Source organism: Fukomys damarensis, unplaced genomic scaffold, assembly GCF_012274545.1.
Source record: "Fukomys damarensis isolate Sample0158 unplaced genomic scaffold, DMR_v1.0_HiC HiC_scaffold_30, whole genome shotgun sequence".
NCBI classification, from domain to species: domain Eukaryota; kingdom Metazoa; phylum Chordata; class Mammalia; order Rodentia; family Bathyergidae; genus Fukomys; species Fukomys damarensis.
Window position 1 is genome coordinate 44,947,081 of NW_022900942.1, and position 16,199 is coordinate 44,963,279.

General features: G+C 35.5%; 1 long non-coding RNA gene across 1 annotated transcript; it reads left to right on the top strand.

The window, feature by feature from the left end:
- The first annotated feature begins 5,513 nt into the window (after positions 1 to 5,513).
- On the top strand, positions 5,514 to 15,920 carry LOC104871916. The gene is made up of 3 exons (XR_782996.1): positions 5,514 to 5,580; positions 15,604 to 15,701; positions 15,791 to 15,920. It is a non-coding gene; the product is annotated as an uncharacterized LOC104871916 (long non-coding RNA).
- Positions 15,921 to 16,199: the final 279 nt, after the last annotated feature.

Below are 16,199 nucleotides of genomic sequence, written 5' to 3' on the forward strand. Positions count from 1 at the left end.
CACCCACGTTTATAGCAGCAAAGTTTGTAATAACTAAAAATTGGAAACAGCCCAATTGTCAATCAACTGGAGACTGGATAAAGATGTATTTTTTTCTATAAAATGGAGTACTATTCATACATAAAGAATGAAAAACTAGATATATTTATAGCTAAGTGATTGCAAATTGAGGCCATACTCAAGTGAAATTAAAAGGACACACATATAAATACTTACTCTTTTCTCTGGTGCGATAAACTAAAAATATAAATAACGATCTAAATGTATAATTGATATTGTGTAATAGGAAAAAAGGTTTAAAGGTGTAGGAGAAGTGGTAGGGGTAGGGGAAAGGTAAGAAGGGAAAAGAAAAATAAGAGAAAAGGAAAAAACATAAACAAAATATTTGTAAAGAGGAAAGGGTGGAGGAGGTGAAGGAAGGGCAAGGGAATGGGGCAAAATAAGAGCCAAGATACATCAAGTAAAGGTACAAGATCCCAATGATGAATGTAACTGTATTGTACACCTGAAATGTACCAATAAAGAAAAACAAACAAACTTGGTGTCTTTGGGAGCTGTTTAGAATTAGACACGGATATAAAGATGTGGCATTGTGATTGAATACTTCTTACTTGATTAAAAGAAGAACAGAGAGCAGAATACATAAGCATTCATGTATGCTCTTTTGCCATGTGATGTACCTCTTGAGACTGCCAGCAAGAAGTCCACCATCAGATGAAGCTCCTCAAGTCTGTACCCAGACCATAAGCCATAACAAACCACTTTTCTTTTTAAACTCTCTTAGTATTTTATTATACCAGCACAAAATAGACTAATACAAATATTTTAATCACATTATTTACTATGTAACTGGACTTAAAAATAACAAAACTATTATTATTTCATGAGAATTTACTTCAAGATGTCAATCATAGCTTACATTCTTTCCTATTTACCAGTAACCTTTGGAAGATATATTTTTTTACATGATTGTTTAACTCAAGAAAGAGCAGCCTAGAAAACCCCAAATGTATTTCTCTTTCCTGTTGTACCACAGGACTTTGTCCTTAACAGGTGGTAACTACACGTTTCTTGAATAAACATGTCTTAACATTCTGCATCTAAAGTCTATGAGTTCCTCTGGTGATCTTAGAGTTCATATCAGGCACTTTTCTTAAGACCCTGGCTGCACTGTTTGATTTCATTGACTTTAAAGGGCATCATTTTTGGTCTACGTCTACTTCATGCATCTAAAAGAGAAACTGCTATAACATAAACATCTTAACTTTCAAATTTTCCTAAATACACTTGATCTTAGCCCATAGGATGAAGAGTGTTAAGTGTTAAATCACAAGGTCTAATTAGATGAGCAAGAAGTCCAGGCCTGGACACCTCCCCTGTCCTGATGGTATTTGATATTCCCTTAGAGCATTTCTGTTCTACTTTTGTTTAAATATTCAATATACCCACTTTCCTGCTATAAAAACTGCTGATATTCTGCTGGCTCCTCTAGCTGGCCCTTCTGCATGCAATTTCTCAAGTGGTAAAGGAGCTGAAATTTTGTCAGTCAGTCAGACTCTCATTTTTATGATTACATCTTCAAAGTCACATCCCCAAAATGGATGCTGTGGCTGTGTTACTTCATTCCGACGGTAGGGCCTAGTTCCCAGTGTTTGAATTTGTATCCTCTCTAAGCACATTATCTATCTTCTTTAAAAACCTGAGCTTCATTTTACAGCAAATTTTCTTTTTGTGTAAATTAAGTAGTTTTTTTTCTATTTTCTTGTAAACAAGCAAACAAACAAACAATCCTAACTGCTACAGAGCAATAAGTATGCCAATTTAATTATGACCTTCACAGGCCTTGGGCTTAAGGGACATTGTATAAATGTTTATTTGATGAGTGAATGAATAAAAGTTATTTTAGTATAAGGAGAAAAATGAGACAACATAAATGAACATCCACACTGAGCTGAAAATGGAGCCTGCTTTGTCCTTATTCTCTGTGAAAAGACTTTCTTGTCTGTCATTTCTCCTGCCCTGGTTTCTGGTTTTCAGTTGTAATTTGCTTTAAAGATAATACTGTCATGTTTCTTTGAACTGAAACTATCCAGCAATTTATAGCCAAATTTAAGTTTGGCATAACAGGCTTAATGTTCAGCCTTCCATCTGGATTCTACGCTTGGCAAAAACCCAAGGAAACTTGGGATTTTATGCTCCTGAATTTTATAAACCAGTAAACACAAAGGTATTGGAATTGTATATCTTAGCATGAAACATTTTATCTTGTGAATAAGAAATATCAAATTGGACTGTGGTATAGGGAGCTAAGGGATTTGTGCTCTTTCCTCCCTTTAGAAATGTTCTTATTTAAGAACCAATGTCTGTGGAAAGTGATGATAAAACAAAAACAAGTTACTTTTGTCACTGTTCCCAGCTTGTCGAGCTATTTTCATATGGATTGTAGCATGTTATCTTTCCAGTAGCCCCAAAGTTACAGAGATTTGTGACATTATCCTGTCTTCTAGAGAGGTCAACAGCACCCCCAAAGAACTGAATAATTCTAAAGGTCATGGCTAGTTAATGTATTACCAGAATTTATGCTTCATTCAGTCTAGTGTGAGGTTAATGCATTACTCATCCATACGCTCTAACCAAGAGAATTTTATTTTGTTGTGTACTTTGTGACCTATCATGTACCATACGTGTCATGTGTTTTCATGAAGGCACTGGAAACAAATATTTGAGTTCCTATTTTGAGCTTTCATGTGGAAGCACATGGGCATGGCAGTGAGTTGTTTGTAACACCTAAGATCTTTGTTCAGTCTTTTGGAAATTTCAACCAGGTCTATCCTGTATATAGATAACACTTATTTTAATGGTAATGCTGATGCTGACCATGATAATAAAGAGCCTTTTTATGCACCTTGTTTTGTACACTTATTTATTGATCATTAAACATCTTTATACTTTGAAAGAGTGCTTTGCAGCCTCCATGCTTCTAAAAACATGTTGGCTCTGTAAGGCCTAGTTTGAGCAACATGGTCAACAATATCATTGTTTTTTATTGCCACTTGTGAAGTTCTAGTTCATAGCAGGGGATAACATCCTTCTAAGGTCTGGGAGTCAGCTTCACCCTTGCTTAACCTCTGAGGCTCAATTATAACAGAACCCGATGTGGGGTTAAGAGGCAACCACAAGTGGAGCAATATTGAATCGGTAGCAAGATGTAATAAATATGCAAATCTCTGTTTCCGTAAACCCTATTCCAGGCCATCTAATAATATCTCTGTATTTCTTTATGTTATTACTCTCTCTGCTGCAGGGGAGGAGGCTGCTTCTGCAGCATTTCTGTTCTGCCTTCCCACCTGTTTACATTTACCATACGGCTGCCTAGGGAACCTTACAGCAAATAATGCTTGTGTGAGCCATTTAGTTGACTACATGTCAAAAAGTAATTTGAATCAAAGAGTCACTAACTTAATTGATGGTGATGGCTCCATCCAAAAACAACCAAAGAAATTGATGTTGTGCAAATTGCACATATATTGCTCTTGAATTTGTGAGCATATTCTTGTTTGCCTTGACAGGATTCAAATTATCTTTCGGACAGCTCGACACATTACTTAAGATGTGGCTGTATGTGAATTTTAGCTGCTAAAGGGGGCAATAACAACTTTCCTGTGAAATTAATTCCCATGACTTCAACTTCATCTTGCCATTTTTTTTTTTACTCATTCCTTGCACACACACCTTCTATTCCTTTACAATTTGTGTTTTAACCTCTAAGTCATTTTAGTCACCACGGAATGCAGACATTGTCCCAGCAAATCCTGTGGAGACCTAAGTTCTTAAAAAGTAAAGGATGGCACATTATAGTCAATGCAAAAATATAAAATGCTTTGGCATCATATCCTTCAATGCCATTAAGTCTTAGCTTTTCTCCCCCATTGTTTATTGGTACATTTAAAGCAAACAATACAGTTACATTAATCATTGGGATCTTGTAGCTTTACATGATATGTCTCGGTTCTTATTTAAGTCTTAGTTTTGAACTGTCCTCAAAGCTGGTTTCAGGTGCGAAGATGCTGAGCAGTACAGAATACATCAATTTCAGAATTAGCATACATCACTCAGAGAACCAGGATTTAGATCCTGAGCTAAGGAGGTTAGGCCAGTAGCCATCCCGCAAGAGTAGTGGTAGTAAGAGCCTGGAAACTGTCAGAATAAAGAAGGCATTGGGATTGTAACAATTAGAATACTTGGGATTGTGGACATGATGTCCTGGACAGGAGGGTAACACTCATCTGTGGCACTGAGACTATAGTAGAGTGACCAGAGCTCTGGATGGAGAGGCAAGAAACACAACATCCAGGTACACTCTGAGGCTGAAGAAGTTCCACATAAGCCCATGGACTCTTTCTCTTCCAACAAGAGGGCATTTAGAAAGTAGCATTTTTTTTTTTAATATTACGAGGTGGAATTACTAAAAGGTCATGAAGAACACAAAACATCCCACCCACTCAGTCTTTTCTCCTGCCTGTCATCTCAGAACTGCACAAACCCGTGTAGCATAGGCTGAAAATCAAACAACTACATGATATTAAAATTTATTTCCCCAGAGCACATTGGTGACAGGTTTTATATTTATAGTGATAAAAATGACTGATATAAAGATTAAGACCTGCTTGTTTCTCTACAATTGAAATTAACTTTGCTCTTGAGCCCCATCCATGCAAAAGTTAGAAATTTTCATTTGCCAGCTCAAGCTAACTTTACCTACTACCAAATTTCTTCTCTTCCAGGAGATAATAAAATTTGTGAGTATATTGATGAGTTGTTTCAGAGGAGGGAAACCTCTAGCAATCATTGCTGTACTGGTTGACACTGCTACTGAATTCACCATGCATGTATATTGGCCTGTTAACATGAATAGTATTTGGTATTGCTCAAAGGTAAAGCTTAGAGAAGCTGACTTAACCAGATAGTCCCTCTATCATTGTTCTTTGGAGATCTGCTTCCTCCTTTAATCCCTTCTAAAAATCTGCTTCACCACACAATACAGCAGAAATTTATTTCTCTGCATGCTTTAGCTTTTATGATAGGTGAATAGAGACTTCTCAGATATTACCCATGTCCTCAGTGTCAAAAAGATCTCAGATTTAAAAATCAGACCTTTTATTTCTACATTTCTCTCTCTTCCCCCACATCTCACCACTTGACTTTCTAGTCTGCCTCAAACATCTCATTACCTCTTTTTTGTTTGTTTGTTTAAGCAACGGAAATTTATTTCCCATAGCTCCAAATTCAAGAGCAAAGTGTCAGTAAGGTTGGTTTCTGATGAGAGCTCTCTTCCTGCCTTGCAGGTGACCAGTTTTGTACAACTCTTCACACAGTCATAGAACAAAGAGGTAGCTCTCTGGTGTCTCTTGGTTAAAGTCACAAATCTCATCATGAGCCCCACTCTTATGACCTCACAGTAGCCTCATATTAGCTCTAATAATCTCCAAAAATACCATCTAAAAGTACCATCACATGAGGGATGAAGACTTCCCAGTTAATAAACTGAATATTTGTGCCCTCTCCCAAATTCATATGCTGGTAAGTATCTTGTTTTTAATTCAAAGTGATTCCAAAAGCATTCTCCAGTAGACGTCTCGAAAGAAGGGAAGAGGTAATTTTTGTGAGTGTTAATCCTCTGGTCCTGTAAACTCCCATCTCTCCTCGTTACTCTTGGCCTCACTGATTTCACTTCATCCCCAGAAGTATTTCAAATTCTTCTATACTTTTGTTTCTTACATTCTACTATCATAGGGCTTTTTTCCTAGGTGTGAACCATAAGATCTACCCATATTTTACAGTATAAATATTTAATATAATACATACTGGCTCAAAATTTTATTTTTAGAATAAGCAATTTGGCTTCCCTATAAGTTTGTCTAATATAGACTTTGTAGTATGGACTTTAAATTCTATTTTGACCCTCAAAGCTGGACAATGTAATTTAAATATGGAGAATAGATTTCATATTTGGAAATTAAGCAATGAAAAATGATTTTTCAGCAATTTAGTCACATTCTAGGATAACTTCTTTTCCATTGAAATCTCAACCATATGGATTTCAAACATGTGGAAAGTGAGTTAGGCTGATTTCATCCATCATAGTCTTCACATCAATTCAATAATTCTCCTGCAGTATCATCTCTCCAATAATGCTACAACCGTAGGTCTCTACATTCTAGCCTGTGAGTTGCTTAATATTAACACCTGTCAATGATCTATTTTGGATACCCATAGTTATAATATTATAAACAGATTTCCAGATAATTCCTCTCCAAGCCAGTAAAATCCCAATTCCCAGTGGGGCTTTCTACTGTAAAAAAGGTAGAATTGATTTATGATACATTTTTATTTAAAAAAAGAAAATGCAACTATCATTTAACATTTCTTTGATTCTGTTGATCATTTAAACCAGTGCTTCTCAAGCTTTAGTATATATATGAATCATCAGAGAGCTTATTAAAATGCAAACCCCTACTCGGTAAAATCTAAGGTGGTACCAACAAGCCTTACAAGTGCCTAAATGATATCAATGCTGCGACTGCATTAAATTTTCTTAAAATAATCTGTCGTTTGTTTCCATTTTCCTTGACTGTGTTTCTCTTATTTTTCTCTCTCATTTTATGTGTCTCTCTAATGACCCATATATTATAAATGTAAGGTCATCTAAAGTTAAAGGTAGTTTCCTTTTATATAAAAATTACTTAGGCATCTCTTAGTAATTTAAATAAAACTTTCCTATACAATTTTGCTTATAGAATGATTATAAATAATTGTTCAGTTTTTACATAACATAATAGGCTGCATACAATATATTAAAGAACATATTGTAAAGTATTTTTAAAATAAAACTATTCTTTTATTTACTGAGGAACATTTAACTATATGAAAGTAATCTGATTAAAAGGAATGCCTATATTCTAGAAAATAAAGAGTCACATCTACGTGAGCATTTAAGTGGATTCTGGATTATACACTTGTCCCACATATGGACTGCACTTGTCTGCACCAGCAATTCCAATGCTGCCCATGCCTTGGAATAAACTAGGCAAATTAGAGCTCTCATAGGCCCCATCTCTGTAAGGTTCTGGGATTACTGCTGTTGATTGCTAACCTCTCATGTGTTTGCTCTGACCTCAGTGTATGTTATTTCCTCAACCATTGCTTTAGAACTCATTTCCCTCCTTCTTTCCGCCTCAATCTCTGGAATCTGTGCTCCTTATTTTGTCTCTCTGTCCTCTTTTGTCAACTCCTAGCTCAGCCGTGTGCCTGTTCAAAATGGAAATGGATAATTTAGGATTGGGAAGAGATGACTGAAAGTCAAAGGCACTCAAAGAGGAATGACTAAATATCCAATAAGCACCTAGTCATTTTCTTTACAGGAAGATGTTTCACAGTTATACAAAACAAACTGAAAGTTTTGCCTGTGAAAGCTCCTCTTTTATTCAAAGGAAATTATGATTGAAAAATGAAACCCATTGTGTCTTTTCTCTTCCAAGTGACATCTTCCAAGCATAATTTGCTATTCTGTTGGTTTTGCTGGCAATGAAAAATGCCATGCACAGACTTAGTCTGTGCACTTTTGAGGCACTAGACCTTTTACTGGGCTGGAACAACACCACCACAAAGCAAAACCCATCTTTTTTCTGCTACTGTCAGCAGGCAAGGGCTGAAAAACAGGAAAGGTTTGCAGGAGGAAATGCTCAGATGTTAATCCATTTTATAACTATGCTTGACCCCGAACTCTTTATGAGCTTCTGAAACATTGAAATAACTCTCTGTTGGCTTTTCATTCCTTTACAAATGGAAGCTAATCTGGATGCAGGGAATTAGCTGAAGTCACAATGAAAGTTACCCTCTACTTTTCTCATTGGGCTGCTATCTTCAGGGAAGGAAAATAGTGGTTTAGATGGGAGCAAAGGAGTCTGGAGGCAGGAGATATGACTTCAGTATTTCCTGAGCTTGGGGAAGTCTTTGAGGTCTTGGCTCATTACTTATGAAATTAAGGTGGCATTGAGCTCCTTCCAATGTGTCAAAACTTTCCTTCTAGGCATGAGGCCTGAAAAGTTTTATTTTAGCTGAGAACACAACAATAATAATGCAAAAGTAGTACAATGTAGATATTCTTCAAATCTTCTGTCCAATTCTGATCACATACACACTGAATAGCTGCTCCTCATTACTTATGTAAGAATGAAGGTTGCTTTATGTTTTGGACTCATAAAGGTACTTCTAAACTTCTGTATTGAGGGAAAAGACTAATTCATAACAGATATCTTGAATTATAAACTAATCATACAGTACTGAAGGAATTATAGTTATAAAATTTAAACATTTTTTAAAAAATTATATCAATATAAGAAAATTCTTTGTTTATGAAAATAAGCAAGAAAATAAAATATACTTATTTTTCCATACATTATCTTAGTAGGTAGTTTGCAGTTTATAAGTAGCACTGTTCTTGGCCAAGGCAAACAGGCTATTCAGAAAAGGAGTGGGAATACACCCATGAAAATATAAGGATTTTTGCTATTACAGAATTTTGAAAGAAGATCTTTCAAAATGCATCCCTCTGAAGTCTGATAAACATATCCTCCAATCCAGCCTAATGATACTGAGAATGGAAATTCACATTTCCTAGGAAAATGAATTAAGCATGCATATTTGGTAAAGAATGAAAATTGTAATGAGAAAGCGGAAAAACTCAGTAGATATTTATTTAAAAAGAAGACAATAGGTATATCTGACTTATGTATAAAAGTTTCTAGAAGTCTCAATTAATAGCAAGAACAGGGATTTTTTTTATTTTTCAGATTAAATTTGTGCAGGTTCCATATAACAGGGTTTTGTTTGTTTGTTTGTTTGTACCAGGTATTGAACTCGGGTCCTTGCGTTTGCGAGGCAGGCAACACAACCACTGAGCTAAATCCCTGGTCCAACATGTCTTCTAATATCACAAATTACATGTGGTCATACATGAGGAAGTTGTCAATCCGTGAAATGGATTGCAGTGGAATTTCTTATAATCTATGAAAACGGGAGGACTAGAGAAATTGGGGTATCTGTCCATGGTCCTGAGCCAATAAATAATAGAGTTATGCTTCTATCTCTGGTGACCCAAGTGGTAGCCTGTGCCTTTTTCAACATTACTGAGAACCAGAGAGCTTTTACATTCTGAAAATGAGCAGATGTATGCAAGGCAGATTAAAGTTTTTGTCTGTTTCTTCAAGTAATGTCTTGTACATGGAATAAAATTAAAAGTGGAATAAAACAGAGAAAGTATGAGAAGCAAAAATCAGAAAAAATCAACATCTAAAATCTAAAATAAAGAGTAAGGGTGAGTTGACTAAGTACAGGCTTGCCCAGAAAAATCTCCAGTAGAAAGTCTCAGAAGATCCAGTTGAAACGTGAAAGACATAGTTTTGTGTTAAATCAGGAAAAGATTAATGTTAAAAACCCAGTGAATGCTTATCTTCTACTCTAGGGAAGAGAAGACAAAAAGAAAATAAACTTATACCCTAGAAAGATTTATACAAACTCAGTCATGTTGGCCACCCTCTGAGTTTGTAATAGACGATGTACCTTCGTATGTTCTGCCCCTAATCATTTTAGGTTGATATCTTGGAGAACAAAGTCACAAAAGCTGATTGCATCAACTTATAAACAAGTTCTGGGCAAGATGAAACATGAGAATGGGTCTGGAAGGCTTTGTCTTATATTGTTAAAAGTTCTATCAAAGTTGACAGGTCCCTTTTGTGCTGCTGAAGAAATTCCATAAAGCACGCAAAACAGACTAGCGAGGAAACATGCTTCCCTACTACATACACCCTAGATGGCAGTCCCTAACCATTATCTCTAAAGAAATCTGTTTGCAAATCTACCTCCTCTGTCACTCTGGACCTGAGGTTTTGTACTCCATACTAGGAGTCCTTCTCCAGAAGACAGTGCTTAACAGAGTGTTTATTTGCAGGAGATGAGTCAAAATCACCCACGCAATCTCATAATTCTGGGTCAGAGGAAGACAGGAAGGTCAATGCCGAGTTATTCCTTTTCCTTCGGGTCCAACCATAGCTAACATAATGTCTTCAATTCTTAACACTGCAGTTTTAAATGATAAAATGTTATATTAAAAATTCTTCATTTGCATATTGAGGTTATACTCTTAAGTGAAATACATAAGTCACACGTGTAAATACCAAATAGTTTCTCTGGTGTGAAAAATTATAATTATACATAAGATCCTAATGGTATAATTGACAATGTGAAATAGGAATAAAAGGGCTAAAGGTGTAGGGGAAGTGGGAACTGTAGGGGAAAGGAAATAAGGGAAAAGGAAAATATCTGAGAAAATGAAAAAATGGAAACAAAGTTTTTGTAAATAGGGAAGGGAGGAGGAGGTGAAGCGAGGGTAGGTTTATGGGGAAAAAATGAGAACCAAGACCTGTCATGCAAAGGTGCAAGATCCCAAGAATGAATATAACTGTACTGCATATGTAAAATGTACCAGTAAACTTAATGAGAAAAAAAACTACATATGCTGAAGTTATGCTGAAGTATAAATGAAATCCTCTGTGGCTGTCATGGCAGTTTTTTATTATTACACATTCAAAGCATTCTTTGCACATGTGAATGCAAGGCATTCACAACTTGCTATTTGTGTGTGTGTACGTGTGATTTAGCTTCATGTGTTTTCAAATGCTCCAGAATTGGCTGCCCTAAAGCCTGACATCAATACCTGTCTGCATTCAGACCTCTTGGTCTCTAAAAAACATACTTTGTATTCTGGTCTGTCCATTGGGTCCCCACCACCACCAAAAGAAGAACATTAGTGAATTCCTCGTCCAGATATCTATGTACAATAGGATAAGTGTACAGAAGGAGGACAAATTTGGGTGAATGGTGTGCATTTTTCAAAGAATGCATATTAGCTTTGAAGGACTAGATGGCCCATGTCCTGTATCTTGCTAGAGAGAGAGGGGGAAAAATGACTTCTCCAATGTATTCTCTATTTCTTTAATAAATCCTATTAAAAATTCTTCATGCTGGTGTGTGAGAGGTCATCAAGAAACAAGGAGCTATAGCAATTTAAGGATTGGGAGAAGCAGATGAAAATAGTTAAAATCAATTTAGCTGAGCTATGCCACGAATCCACCTTGTAACCTTCTCAGACACACTGTTGTGTTCTTTAAGTCTTTTGGGTGGTAAATGTTAGAAAGTACTGTAATGTTTCAAACTTATCTGGGTGCTTCCTTTAGCAATTAGCTATTTAGAGTTGGAAAGAGGAAAAGGAAACATAATGCAAATTAATTTTATTTATTTATTTTTTAAATTGAGTTTCTTGGTACATTTTAGGTATACAGTACAGTTACATTCATTATTGGGATCTTGTACCTTTACATGACAGGCCTCAGTTCTCATTTTTTCCCCTTGTCCCTGCCCTCCCTTCACCCTCTCCTCCCTTTCCTACTCACAAACACATCACTGGTCATTCGAGAGATGCAGATGAAAACAACGCTGAGATTCCACCTCACCCCACAAAGAATGGCTGCTATCAAGAAATCAACCAATAACAAATGTTGGTGGGGTTGTGGGGAGAAAGGAGCCCTTCTCCATTGTTGGTGGGAGTGCAGACTGGTGCAACCACTATGGAAATCAATATGGAGATACTTCAAAGAGCTGCAACTAGAGGTTCCATTTGACCCTTCCATCCCTCTGTTGGTTATCTTTCCAAAAGAATTAAAAGAATCATACCACAGACATATATGGACACCTATGTTTATAGTGGCACAGTTTGTAATAGCTAAACTTGGAAACAGTCCATTTACCCATCAGTTGGAAGCTGGATAAAGAAGACGTGTTTTTTCTATAAAACGGAATACTACTCAGCCATAAAGAATAAGAAATTAGATTCATTCATAGGTAAATGGATACATATTGAGGATATACTCCTAAATGAAATAATTAAGTCACACATGTGTAAATACCAAATAGTTTCTCTGGTGTGAAAAACTAAAATAGTACAAATTAATTTTATTTTTAACAAACAGGGGAAATTATATATAATGAATTCAATATAATGAATAATTAAGGCATGGTAACCTGTAAAGTTCTGCCTAATGGAAAAACAATTAAAAATATTGAATTTTTCCAGATAATGCAACCTTCATAAGACTGGGTGTCATAAGTGTTCAATCTATGACATATACTTAAATTTAGTGAGATGGGAGTGAGTGGTAAGATAATTAATAAATTCTTCTGCAGACATTCTAATGAACTAGCTAGAACATTATGATGTCCGTTGCAATATTCTGGGTTTTCACTGTTACACACCTGTTCTAGAATATACCATAAAGGGATCAGAACAAGATATACATTAAGAATGAAGTAAACTCTGAGACTTCGATATCTATTCCACATGTCCAAACTGCTGTCCAGACTTCTGGACCAAGTGACTGTCAGTTTGTTTCTTCCAGATGTCTGTGTGTTACATTTGTTAAAATGTAAATTGAAGATGTTTCTTTCATTGTCAAGAATGTCTTGAATTCATAAAAGTTATCATTTCTCTTTACAAGAAAGGGATTTTTTTTAAAGTAAATCCTCCTTTTTTTCAAAGAAAAGATTTGAAACATAGATACACAGATAAATTTAGGTGGGGAATAGATCATTTCAAATTGACATGAACTGTCAACAACTAAAGTACCTCAAGGTGTACAAGTTTAAATATTTTTCTATATGTGCATTGTATGTTCTACTCTTGTTCCCCCCTTTTCTTCTTTTCATTTTTCCTCTCTTCAGTTTCCCTCCTTTCCTTCCTTCTTTTTTCTTGTAATTCCACTCATGCCTTTCTTTCTATGCTCCATTATTTCAATTCATTTTTTCCTTTTTTCTTTGTTCCTTCTTTTTGTCTTGTCTTCATTTTTATTTTTTTCTTTCCTTCTTCATATCTCTGTCCTTTTGATTTTTCTTTCTACATTTTCTTGTTTCTTTTCCTTCTTTGCTTCATTTCTTCCTTATCTTCTGTCATTTCTGCTTTTGTTCTTGCTTTCTTCTCTTCCTTTCTTTTCTTCTTTCTTTTTTCTTCCTTTTCTTTTTCTCTTCTGACTTAGTTACTTTCTGGTAGCTGACACACAGTATCTGACATCTACAAATGAAAGGAGGAACGTTTCACAATGCTTCTCAGTTTGTAGGGTTATCATTCCATAATCTGCTGACTCCAAGAAAAGATGGCATGGCAGAAGAAAAGTACTTTTATGGCACGGAAGCAAGAAACAGAAAGAGATCGGGGGTGGAGGAGGTATATAGGTACTTCGGGGTCACACTGCTAGTCACCCATCTCCTTCAACCAGAATTCTCCTCTAATATCACCTTTAGTGATAACCTAACTCATCAAATTACTAATCTACTGGTAAGTATCAAATTCATATCATTTAATCATCTCCAAAGCTCCAGTTATGAGCACATGCAGAGTTAGAGGTACATCTAGATAAAAATCATAATATCTTCCTTTCACTTTTTTCTTGCATCTGACAATTTCATCCTTTCCATTATTGTTTGTTTGTTTGTTTATTATTAATTTTATTGGTACATTTTAGGTATACTACATAATGACTTTCATCTTTGGAAATTTGCACCTTTACATAACACATCTCGATTCTTATTTTTTCCCATTTCCCTTCCCTCCCTTCAACCCCTCCACCCCTCACAACTTACAAAAACTTCATCTCTACTTTTTCCTTTTCTCATATTTATTCCATTGTATTTCCTTCTTTCCTTTCCCTATTATCATCTTTTCTGTCCTATCACATCGCTTCTCCCTTCACACTATCTTTTCATTTTATTGTTTTTTATTCTTTCCTCGATTTTTATTCTTTCCATTTAGCCATTCTTTGATCTTTGCTCTCCCTCTCTATTTTCACTTCTACTTTCCTTCTTTATTTCTAAAGGCGTTATTAAGCAGGCATTAGCATTAACTTGTGTAACTCACAAGTATGACTTGATAAAGACTCTAACATATAGCTGGGGATTTAGCTCAGTGGTTCTGGCCACTGCTTCACAAGCACAAGGACCTGAGTTCAATCCCCGGTACTAAAAAAAAAAAAAAAGACTCTAACATATAAACACTTTGATTCAATACAATTACATTGACATTAAAATATTCATATGAGGCATTCTACTACATTCATAAAATATAATGAGACAAAAAGAATTTATTGTTAGTTTGAATAGGGCTAAGAAAGACTATAGGCCAAACATATATGAAATGAAGTATAATTAATGAGATATGAACAACTGTCTGTCATGGGGCAGACAGGACAGAAAAGGCAGAGGATTCTACTAGAACATTGGATATTTGGGGAGCTCTACATTTTAGAATGAATTTCAAAGATTGTTGGTAAAAGCTGAACTGAAAAGAACAATGGAATTACATGAGAAAAAGAAAAAAGCTGGAAACAAAGTCTTTGTAGATATGGAGGGATGGAGGGGTTGAAGGGAGGGCAGGGAAATGGTGGAAAAGTAAGAACCAAGATGGTTTATGTAAAGGCGCAAATTTCCAACGATGAATGTCATTCTATTGTATACCTAAAATGTACCAATAAAATTAATTTTAAAAAAAGATAACGAGGTCAGGTTTTGAAGGGCCTTGCAGTATAAATCCAAATTTTATATTGTGTCTTTAGCAGAATAGGTGTGGCATTAATAAGCCTACATTTTTAAATATTGTTCTAGAAACCAGGTAGAGTAAAATGGTGAAGAAATGACAGGATGAAAATTGGCCATTGCGGTCACCATGGGCAAAGACAACCTCAGAATGAGTTTAGTGCAATATTTTTTGCAAATGTACAGTTGTAAATATGCTGGTTAACTTTTTTCAACTCTGCCGTACACTATGTGTAGCTTAGTAAGCATGGACATATTTTAATAAAACTTTATGAATACTGAAATTGGAATTTTATATCCTTTTGCATGTTACAAAATGCACAGTCACAACCATGAAGATTATACATGTATCCATCACTCGCTAAAATTTTCCTTACCCATTTGTTAACCCTCTCTCTTACCTCTCTCCAATCCCACCACATCCTCTTACACAGGAAGACACTGATAGATTTTGCAGCTACTAGTATTTTATATAAATTGCATCATAACATGCAAACATCTGTCTGTTTCTTTGATTTAGTACAATTTCTTCTGATTCATTCATAGTGTTGTACATATCACTCCTCAGTTATTTTACATTACTGAGTGGAATTCCATTACTGGTTTGTAGCACAAATTACATTTCCATTCACCAGCTAATAGTTGTTTAAGTATTTCTAGCTTTGTGTATAAAAGCATGGCTGCTTTGGAAACGTGTGTCAGGACTTATACTTTTTGCCTCTCTTTCTCTTAAGAAAAGAAATATTTATATAGGTTAATATTCCTACTAGTGGTGAATGAAAGTTCCATTACAGATATGACAGCTTTATGTACCTATTTATTATTCAGTTTTGCTTTTTAAAATTGTATGTAAGCTACTGGATGCTTATTGGCATTTAATTGTGGTTTTAATTCACATGTTCTCAGCTCTGACGGCCTGGAGTGGCGTCCCCTTTACCCAAAAAGAGCTGGACAACAGAAGGGGTCCTTGGCTTACAAATGAATTCCCTTCCAGAAGAACTTTTGTAAGTTGAGATTCATTAATTGTCAGACAGAGTGAGAATTATACACCTTTGACGCAAATATATAATATATATTGCTTTGTGCTTTCCAGAAGTCCCCTCCACATCACTGGTGCTTTTCCTCTTTCTTCCACATATCCTGGGCTCTGATTGAACGCTATTCTACTGTACATGACTCGGTTGCCCTGTACAGTAAGCGCACAGCAACGCAACAGTGACAATGTCCAGAACACATGTGAGCTACTTCTGTAATTCATGCATATCTATGAATGGAGGTCTGTTTATACCTATAAAAGCTAGCAAATGAACTGTTCATAAATTGGAGACTTACTAGTTAACTGAGACTGTGGAATTAACATTCAGGAGAAAAGTTCCTTCTGGAATTAAGACTTTCTGACCATTAATAAACAATCAAATTTATTTCTGGTTTTTGGAGATTCGATGAACATGATTAAAGTTTAATTGTCCAAGCACTTAATATTTATGAATTTGTAATATTTT